At 46.0% G+C, this 10,413-nt stretch overlaps 1 long non-coding RNA gene across 6 annotated transcripts; it reads right to left on the bottom strand.

Annotated features, from left to right (window-relative positions):
- Positions 1-4,042: 4,042 nt before the first annotated feature.
- On the bottom strand, positions 4,043-8,557 carry LOC123127466 (uncharacterized). Of its 6 annotated transcripts, none has more exons than XR_006462504.1 (6): positions 8,038-8,557; positions 6,694-6,762; positions 5,657-5,882; positions 5,090-5,217; positions 4,840-4,895; positions 4,043-4,415 (listed from the first exon to the last, which is right to left on the bottom strand). It is a non-coding gene; the product is annotated as an uncharacterized lncRNA (long non-coding RNA). The 6 variants fall into 6 exon arrangements; XR_006462501.1 differs by lacking the exon at positions 5,657-5,882 and adding an exon at positions 7,777-7,867; XR_006462503.1 differs by adding an exon at positions 7,777-7,867 and having other exon boundaries at positions 5,090-5,882.
- Positions 8,558-10,413: the final 1,856 nt, after the last annotated feature.

The following is a 10,413-nucleotide window of genomic DNA, read 5'->3' on the forward strand; positions in this document are numbered from 1 at the left end:
GCGACCCTTCTTCTTGCAGCGCCGCCTCCTTGCCAGCGACCCTTCTTCTTGCTGCGCGGCCTCCTCGCCGCCGACCCTTCTTCTTGCTGTGCGGCCTCCTCGCCGCCGACCCTTCTTCTTGCTGCGCGGCCTCGTCGATATGGTCAGGTAATCCACACTCCACCCACACCATCCTCCTCCTTTCCCGTCCCACATGCCCCGACCGATGGCGCGACACCTTCCACCGAAATCACTTCCCCCTCCTCCAATTAAGCGCCGCCCACATCCATTTTGCACGCAGTATAATGCGAAGCTTAGTAGCATGGGGCCGCACGCGCTCATGAGGTCGCTATGGCTGCCATGCGTGTCGACCGCCATATCTCGGAGGAGCACCTCGTCTTCAAGGCCACCGTCGACACCACCACACGGTTGTCTACTTTAAAATACAGTTCATGTTGTTTTCTCGAGGCCACCGCTAGGGCCTTCTAGTGATTTGTCCTCTGTAATGTTAATATGCAATCCGATGTTCAGTTAACAGCTTTGGTCCAACAATTGCTACATTTCGTAGTACTGTTATCAAGCATTCTTTGTTTTATTAATTGTGTTATCTTCTAGTACATGTTTCCATTCTGCAATGTTGTGCTCAGTTAATTATTTTGGTTCATTTGGTCTGCTGTCCATTTAACTGTTTGGTTCAGTTCTACTATTTGATTTTCATTTGCTGTGGGTACAATTTTGTATTATGCATGTGACACCAATCAAATTTGGCTATACTCAATAATATTCCCAGTTAACCTGATCAAGATCTTCCTTATGTGTGTTGTAGGGAAACAATGGGAGACACTACCGTTTAACATCAAGGTTTGTTCAAGCGGGGTCCTTTGGCTAATAGCACACTATTGTGCAGTTGCAGGCATCATTCCAATATTTAGGTTTCTTACAATTTGGTCTTGCACATTAGGTCCAATTGTCAGAGGCTAAAACCCACTGTTCAACCCATTTTGCATATGGGGAAATGAGATATCCATGAATGTTAGTTAAGTCAAGAAACTCAGAAAGATTGTTAGGATGAAGAAACTTGCGATGAATAATAGAAAGATCTTTGTTTGCACAAGGAAGATGACATCAGTCAACTATAGGATGGAAACAACAATTTTACCTTGTTTTTACCCCTTGCGCCATTTCAAAATTTACAACAGCGATTTATGCATAGCTTTGTTTTCAGTACTTTTCAAAGCAGTTCACCGATGATTACCTCTCAAACCACCTGCATGGCCAAGAGGCGAGGAAGGTATTCATTCAACACCCACGGTACAATATTGAACTCTTGCTAAAGAGGACGAAGGTTGGGCGGGCAATTGTGCATAGCCACTGGCCTAAAGTTGCAAGGACATTCAACAACACTGAAGGCTCAATATTTTCCTTCCGCTTCTGCAGTTTCGTATACGAGATTCATCTGTCTACTTACCGTGTATGATGCTACTTTCCAAAGGTTTTTGATGCTGCATGTGAAACTTGGTGCTGTTGTGTAATGGCGTAAGTGAGTGCCGAAGCTATCAGATGTAATTTGATTTTGAAATCCTGGTTGCTTTTACACGGATATGAAATATCTAGCGTGTTTTATAAGAAATATCTGTTTGATTTTTTTGAAGAAAGAAATATCTGTTTGATTAGTACATGGATTATCTATAATAGGCTAATTACCCTGCTTATTGGGGTTTTCTATTGCAGACGGTTACTCAGACAGCATCGTGGGCGATGAACTCAAACAACCCGCACAGTTTCCAGAAAGTAGGCGTGTTTGATCAACTAACAATCACACACAGCTTCTGGCAGCGAACTGATTGCGTTAGGCCACCTTGCACAAACGTTTCCACACAAAGAACTGTGTGTGATATACATACATACGAAAATGTTTTTCTAGGATTCACCATGTGGGATGCACATACCTACGAAAATGATTTTCTGGGATTCACCGTGTGGGATGTACATACCTACGGAAATGATTTTCTGGGATTCATCATGTGGGATGTACATACGTACAGAAATGTTTTTCTCGGATTACCATGTGGGATGTACATACCTACGGAAATGATTGGGTTTTGATGCCTCGCCAGATTGCACACGGCCCTAGCCCGTGTCCCAGGAGGGCCTATCCTCGACGATTTCTAGGTCATGTGTGAAGGACCCCCCTATCGCCCACACTCACTTGTCGACGGTTCCAAATGACGTCGCGAAAAGGGGTTAAAAACCATTTGTATAGCACATCGTTGTACCAGTGGCGGACAAGTACGCCAACGCCGACACCGGCATGAAGATCCAGGTGGCGCTGGACGAAGCTGGCAAGGCAAAGCCAGTTCCACCTCGCAAGGCGGCTGGTGAGAATAGTCGCCAGCAGAACAGCAAGCTCTACGACAACCGTCTAGTCGCGACTTCTGAGCAGGCACCCGCGGTCGAGCCGGCCGCCAAATGCCTGCAAACCAACAAGATGGTGTGGCAGCCCGCCATGAGCATCGAGGAGATGATCGACGCTCCCTGCAAGCACCACTGCGGCGCGAGGCCGTCAATGCACATGCTCCGACAATGCACCATTACCAAGCGCATCATGAGGGGCTCCGGCTCCAGGAGCGTGGCTGCCGCCTCCGCCCCTTCCGCCCCCGCCCCCGGCTTGCGGCGCGATGCGCGATGACGTCTACACTGATGGGAACGCGACCTATGTTATCGACACCAGCCTCGGCGACGACAAACGTAGCGAGCGCCTGCTCCTGCAGGAGTTGACAACCGTCATCCCGGCCAAGTCAGAGTACATGCATTGGTCGGAGCGCATGGTCACCCGGACCCGGGACACCCGGCTGTCATGCCGAATCAGGGTGGCTACACCCTCATCCTCAACCCCACCATCGCCGCGCCCCGGAAGACTTGCACGTTCTCTCGAGTCCTCATCGATGGCGGCAGCAACATCAACATCCTCTACCACGACACCATGACCAAGCTCGGCCTCGAGGCCAAAGACATGGAGCCAACCCGGATGATCGTCCACGGCATCGTGCCCAGCCTCTCCTGCTCCCGATAGGTCGGATCCGGCTCGTCGTCCTGTTCGGCACCAGTGACCACTTCCGACGCGAGCCGCTCTGGTTCGAGGTGGTGGACCTATCTAGCGCGTTTGACGCGGTGCAAGGCCGGCCGGCTCTCGCCAAGTTCAAGGCGATCCCCCACTAAGCTTACCTAAAGATGAAGCTGCGGTCTGAAGGGCCTCATCACCATCACCGGTGACTGGCCAACACCGAGGAGCAGTGCCAGCTCGACTAGATCGTCACACTGGCCAACGAGACGCCGGCCATGCCGGCTTCGACTATGGAGCCGACCGACGAGGCCTCGTTCCAGCCCTCCAAGGAGACCAAGAAGGTCAAGCTGAACCCGGAAGACCCCAGCTATAGTAAGTACATCATTGTGGGCACCCGCCTCGACAGCAAATAGGAAGGCGAGCTCGTCGACTTCCTCCGTGAGAATCGGGATATCTTCGCATGGACCCCAAAGGACATGCCGGGTATTACGAGGAAGTACGTCGAGCACAAACTACACGTATGCAAGGACACCAAGCCTGTCCATGAGCCCCTACGTCGTTTGTCAGCGTTCTGGGACCGGGGGTGCCCAGACTTGCCTACCTACGGCCCGCAGCATGGCTCCCACTACACCACAACACCAATGCAATGGCACATAATCTGCCGGGAGAACACCATTAAGAGGGCAGATAAACTGCCGCGAGAGAGATTTTCCCGGCAGATAGAACTGCCACGTCAACGGCTGCCGGGGATTACTTGTCCCGGCAGATAAATAATCCCCAACAGTTTTTCTGCCCCAACCATTTTATCTGCCGGCAGTTTACTTTCACCCGGCAGACTCATAGTGGCTAGCAACTGTAGTTTACCGGCAGTTTCACTGCCTGCACAAGCGCATTTACCCGGCAGGTAATATGCCATCACGTGTTTTTTCACAAGCAAACTAAATTATTCTGTGTGCAATATCCCTGATTAAATATCCAATCATTATGTTCAAACAGCCAGGACAGATCACACAACTTACACATATGTTCAATCAGATTACATGTAAGACCTCATGCAATAACATAAATAGACCAAAAACATATGTTTTTAACACATGCATGAACCATACATATATAGACATTATGCCTCAAAATGCAAAGTACATATGTTTAAGGTAAAGAAATCGTGCCACACAACCAAAATTGGCATACAATGGCTTGTCTGCTGAAACAACCACCAAAATGACCAGTGTAAAACTTGTCAATATATGGAGGTTCGACAAACAAGACATATTACATATATATCATCACTCCAGCAACTTGTCAGACCTTCAAAACCTCCAGCAACTTGTACATCTTCCAAACCTCCAACAACTTGTGTATCTTGAGAAACCTGCAACAAATCAGAAACTCATTAAATGGTACTATCGTTTCAGATTTTAAATCAACATATTAAAATTTTGATGTGCTGCAGTTTAACGTCAGCATATAACTCTTCTGAATGTTATGCACTTCATCATCACAACAAGTAGTGATTATTACGCACATAATTAGATCAAACAGAAATTATTTGCGCTTCACATACATAAATCTTCCATGGGCTAATATGACAAAACAAGAATGTGTAACATTGTTGCTTGCTTCACTAAACTGTATAGTCCAAGCTCACCCAAGAAATAGATTGCACTAATTTTATCAGTAAACTTTCAGATCTGATATGAAAGAGTCAACCTAGAACAAAATAAAGAATCCACAGAACAAATTTGAAAAACCAGAGGACTGTACAACAAAAAATCAAAGTTGAAGATGCATATTACCTCCTCAACTGGCTTGTGGTCACATTACTGCATTTGCTAGACTTATACACTTGCAGCTGCATACATACAAGCAGACTTTTAAGATGTAAAAATAAATTGAGAGCAAGCATTGAGCATCCAAAAAAAATTGTAACCACCCAAGCCAGGGTAATATTTTGTGCCTGGCCAAATATTTGGCATCATGGATCTGGTCACAAAACAAGCACATTGATAGATCATTAATGCGTGATATGGTCAAGATTTTACATACCTTAAATGAGTCTTTCAGCTACTCTTTGAGGCCCATAACATGAGGGATGATAATTTGGATCAGCGGAAACTGTTCAGGGACGCCAAAAGAATCTCGAGACAGTAAAATGTATCAACTCTCAGAGGTAACTGACAATTTAGAGGCAAGTGCATTATTAACAAGCTGCTAACAAAATCCTGAGAACAAAGGGTGTATCTTAGATTTAACTGAATGTAGACATTCATAGTAACTATGGTGGCCTTGGTCAAGCATATTGCAAAACAACACCTATATGAAACTAGCTGAAATCTACTTAAGTGCTAACTGATTTTGCTGATAACCAGAAATCTGTTTGTATGAAGAAACTTGTTGAAACCTAGTTAAGTGTTAACTGATTTTTCTTGTAACCAGAAACATGAAATTGGCTTTGACTGGAACTAGTTGAAATATGAAGCGCAAAACTTGTAGAAACCCATATATCCCAGTTCCATATGTGTTCCCTGGAAACTCCGAGATTTTAAATGACTTTGAGCGAATTTGCATGCCGGGGGATATGGCAATAAATTGATAGCAAAGTTTGACAAGAACCTGCGTGAATACTCCATTAACCATCGTGCCCTAATATGTTCTTGGCTCCACTACTAGTACTTGTCCTGGCATAAATTTGCTTGCAAACATACTAGCTGAATTGCTTTATTAAAGAAAAGATTTGGATTGAATATTACTTCTAAAGCGATGAAACGTACACAAATAATAGACACCAAAAGGTCGGCCAAACTTTGGTGAAATGAGCATAAGATATGCATATATGTAACTGCAGAGAAAATAGTTAGTTCAAGGTATTGGAAGGATATAAACAAAGTTTTACAAATCCAGTCTTCCTAATCAATTTGAGAATTCATCACAAATTTAAATTATCTAAAAATTCAGACCGTCGACAACAGATTGACTAAAAAAGGTCATATAAAATCATGACAATTGTAAAAGAAAGGAAAAGGGAGATTACTTGTTTCTTTTACATCTCCTTAAATAAAGCTAGGACGTTACAATCAATTAATATGCCGAGAATCAATGAAATAAACTAAATAGCCATCATAATTGCCATCTTGTACATGAGCTTGTTGTTTATACTTCGATATCTAGTTAAGCAAAGAACATCTAACACCTAGACATATAGTTTATTCACATGAGATTCAAAGCTATGAAACCAGGCTGCTAAATAATCATATTATTTGCACAAGGTAGAGGCTCATAGAAGAAGACCTTAATTAAGGCATCACATATGCAATTCATAAATGGTTATATGGCAGGAGCCTGTGACTCTGTTGCAAGTACAACCCAATAACAAAAGACTCAGCTTCAGAAAACACATGGCATGCAAAAGCTCAGTTCCAGGACATGTAAAAGCTTCCAATAGTTGTATGCATAAAAATGCTAAGCAAATTCATCACATGCGTACATACACATGCCAAGCAAAATCTCGGTTCATATGTTTACTGCAGTTTTATTTGCATGAAGCATATAAGAAACGAAATGCTAAATAAGTTTCATTGTTCTGAAATAGCAGCAAACATGTATCCAAAAGCAAAATACTGAATCAAAGACTTAACTACCAAGATTATTACCTCCTCAGCTTGCTTGTGGTTGCGTACTCGTGTTGCTGCTTTTGCCATGAACTTATAAGTCACTCTCAGCTGCATATATAGAAGCAAAGACTTTTAAGCTATCAACCATAATAGTCATTGGTAAATATATAATCATAAGAGCATAAGCTTATGTGCTTGTATGGATTAATCGACGCTGCTTGGTGGAGAGGACAAACAACATGCACACTGCTCATAAAACAAAAAATCCAAAATATTATTTCAGTAAAAGCATCAAATGAAAATTAGGGAACCGTTCGTAAGAATTACATATAGGAGAAAAGAGCATGGTACTCAGCTAGCCCCATGACCCAATTCTTCAAAAAAAATCTACTTAGGAGCATAGCTCCCAATTTCCATTACTGAAAACATCACATGTCTCAAGTTTGTCCCCCTCCATGGGTACCTCAAAACATCAGAAACTAAGCCGCACACAGCAGCACTACTACCAAACTAGATGCAGAACCTAAACAATGAGCATCCAAACATTCTAATTATCAGCAACAAAAAAATAGTCTTATATTACTCGTGGCCCTACATGACAAGGTACTGTACTACCATGGTTATATTACTTGCACAAGCACATCTTAAGCTATTTACCATCTCTGTGAACGTAGCTATGGATGAATTTGTTCTTAAGTGTTAAGCTAAATAAAAAAAGTTTAAGAACTGGGGATCTGGCAATTCAGTAAGTCACGATGCAATTAATTTCCAGTAGGGGCGACAGTACAAACCAATTTCTCTCATTTTACTCTAGAAAATTAAATTATCAGACAAATGTTTTTCAATTCAATAATAAAGGTTGAAACAATTGAAGGGATTTCTACTATGATAGACAACTACTGATCATTAAATTCCAGAATCACATGATCGGGAGCAGTGGCAAAATGGCAATAGAAAATTATAGAATAAAATTCCAGATCAAACCCCATATATCTATTTTCATAGAACTAACACATTCACTAGTTAAAACTATTAAACTCTAGAAGCGTTACTTCACTTTCAGTCTACATTTGCAGAAAAAATATACAGAAAGAAGTTCTCTAGCTTTATTTGCAGCACGACCTTTAAACTTAATTTCCCAAAGCTTGCATGTAGTACCCCTACTGGGATTCACTGATTTAGTATGTAGTTGAAGGCTTGAAGCATCCATTTGCTGCAATGGAAGATCTCTTCACCATAAGCAAAACTTGGTTTATCGGATGACAAAGCTAGTCGTTATCTTCAGAGCTGTAGTGTCATATAAACTCAAACACTTTCTGAAGTCGTTCTAGTTACTGCTCAGAAGAAAAAAGGAACAGAAGTTTGCAAAGATTGAAATCTCACCGGCCAAGTGCTCTCGGTGAGCAAGGAGGCGGCGCTGCACCTGGGGGAGGATGTAGAGGAGGTGGAGCTTCTCGGGAGGGGGGCTGTACAGGAAGGCCCGCTGCTCGGGTGAGGGAAACAGGAGGCGACCCCAACTTAGTGCTCAGGGAAGGATGCTCGTGGAGGAGGAGGCCCTGCTCGGGGGAGAAAGCTTGAGGAGTAGGAGGAGGCCTGCTCGGCGGAGGAAACTTGTGGAGGAGGTCGTTATTGTGGTGGGGATGGAGGGCGGACGACGGCTTTCCTCGAGAGAAAGCAGGCGCTGGGTGCGCGGGGGATGGGGACGAACCGATGAAGGGTTTCCTTGTTAGAGAAGGGTGCTCGGCGACGACTAGGCGGTCGGCGGCGTCTGTGTTTGGGGACGAAGCCGGCGCTGCGGTCGAGTGGTTGGTGGTGGCGGCGGCGTGGTTGGGGTTGAGGGTTAGGTTTTGGAAGAGCCGGGGAAGAACTGGTCAGGGGCTCAGGGCGACGAGCCCACGACCAAAGGAACCCCTGTGAATATTTCGATCTCGCGAGCCCTTTCTCCCACGCGAGCGCGCTCGGCCCAATTGTTTTTTTTTTTTGAGAAACGGCCCAGTTACTTTGGTTACGCATCGCATACAAGTTCCCAGCACACAATGGGCCGCAGTTTAGTTGGGCCGGCAGATAGGATGACCTGCCAAGTGGACATGGTTGCCGGCAGTTCGTGTGCCCTCGTTTGTTAACTTCTCCTGGTAGTTTCTCTGACGGTAAGTTATTCTCCCGGCAGTTGTTCAATTCCTGACAGTTTCTTTGCCCTTGGTCGGGTATTTCTCCCGGCAGTTAACTGCCCCTAATTAGGTGTTGTGGTGTAGTGTCCACCAGCGGCCTCTATGGCCCAGTTCCAGCAACAACGATCCAAGACCCTCGCGAGGGGCCTAGCCTCGCGAGGCGGATGACACCAAGAACTCCCTGGGGGCAGGCTCGCTAGGCTGGCGATCTGAAGGAAAGGTGCACCTTGCGAGGTTCACATGACGTGATCCATGACAACCAAGGCTAGGTGGGTGCCAGCGGCGCTGTGTACCAGTTTCCTCTTTGGTGCTAAGGAGGCAAGTGCAGGCGCGGGGTACCGAGGCATCAGGCAAAGGTTTCCATATCGATGCAACAAGACCAAGACCACAAGGACGACAGGATGGAGGTCATCGCGGAGCCCACTACAGCGTCAACACCAGAGCCTTTTGTAGGCGAAGACTACTTTTGTCAGGATAGCTTGTACTAGTTGTCTCCCTTCAAACTTGGCCATTGTGGGACCCCTTCCCGCCTAACATTTGGGAAGAGGACCAAGGCCACTATAAATAGGACTTAGCCACCACCATAGACAGGGGGATCATTCGGAGCATCCCCACACCCACCAGCTCATCGAGCTCAAGAACACCTCACCTCCCGAGGTTGTTCGTCCACTGTACTAGCTAATCCTCAGCCCTCAAGGAAATCCACCACAAAGCTGTAGTAGGGTATTACACCGCAAGGTGGCCGAACCAGGATAAATCTCTGTGTCGCTTGTTCTTTGGGTTCGTCGAGCTAGGCCATAGGATCGTTAGCGAGCGGGCTAGGGAGAGAGTGTTCTTCGTGCGCACCCCAGTGTTCGAACCTCTCAATGGTCTGCGGAGCCCTGAATCTGACATCGTTTCTCCGAAGAGAAGAGAAGAACCGTTGGTGAAGAGGTCGCCAAGCACCTGGCGGACGGCTTCATCATGGAAGTGTTCCACCCCGAGTGGCTGGCCAACCCAGTCCTCGTCCTGAAGAAGAACAAGACCTGGCGCATGTGCATAGACTACACCAGCCTTAACAAGGCTTGCCCTAAGGATCCATTTGTCCTCCCGTGGATCTATCAAGCCCTTGACTCCACCGCCGGCTGTGAGCTCCTGTCCTTCCTGGATGCTTACTCCGACTATCACTAGATAAAGCTGGACCCGTTGGACGCCCTGAAGACGTCCTTCATCACGCCTATCGAATTTCGGGTTCTGGCAAAACCCTTGTGGTTTGAACACTGGGGTGCGCATGAAGATCTCTCCCCCCTCTAGCTCGCACACACCACGATCTCACGGCCTAGCTCAACGAACCCAAAGAACATGAGACACAAGAGTTTATACTGGTTCGGGCCACTGATGTGGTGTAATACCCTACTCCAGTGTGGTGTGGTGGATTGCCTCTTGGGCTGAGGATGAACAGTTGCAAGGGAAGAACAACCTCCTGAGGAGAGGTGCTCCTGTGCTTGGTGAGTGTGGTGGCTTTGGTGGAATGGATCCGGTCCAAGATGTCCAATCTCCGATCCCCCCTCTACGGTGGTGGCTAGTCCTATATATAGAGGCACGGGGCCTC

Source organism: Triticum aestivum, chromosome 6A (genome assembly GCF_018294505.1).
Source record: "Triticum aestivum cultivar Chinese Spring chromosome 6A, IWGSC CS RefSeq v2.1, whole genome shotgun sequence".
Classification (NCBI taxonomy): Eukaryota; Viridiplantae; Streptophyta; class Magnoliopsida; order Poales; family Poaceae; genus Triticum; species Triticum aestivum.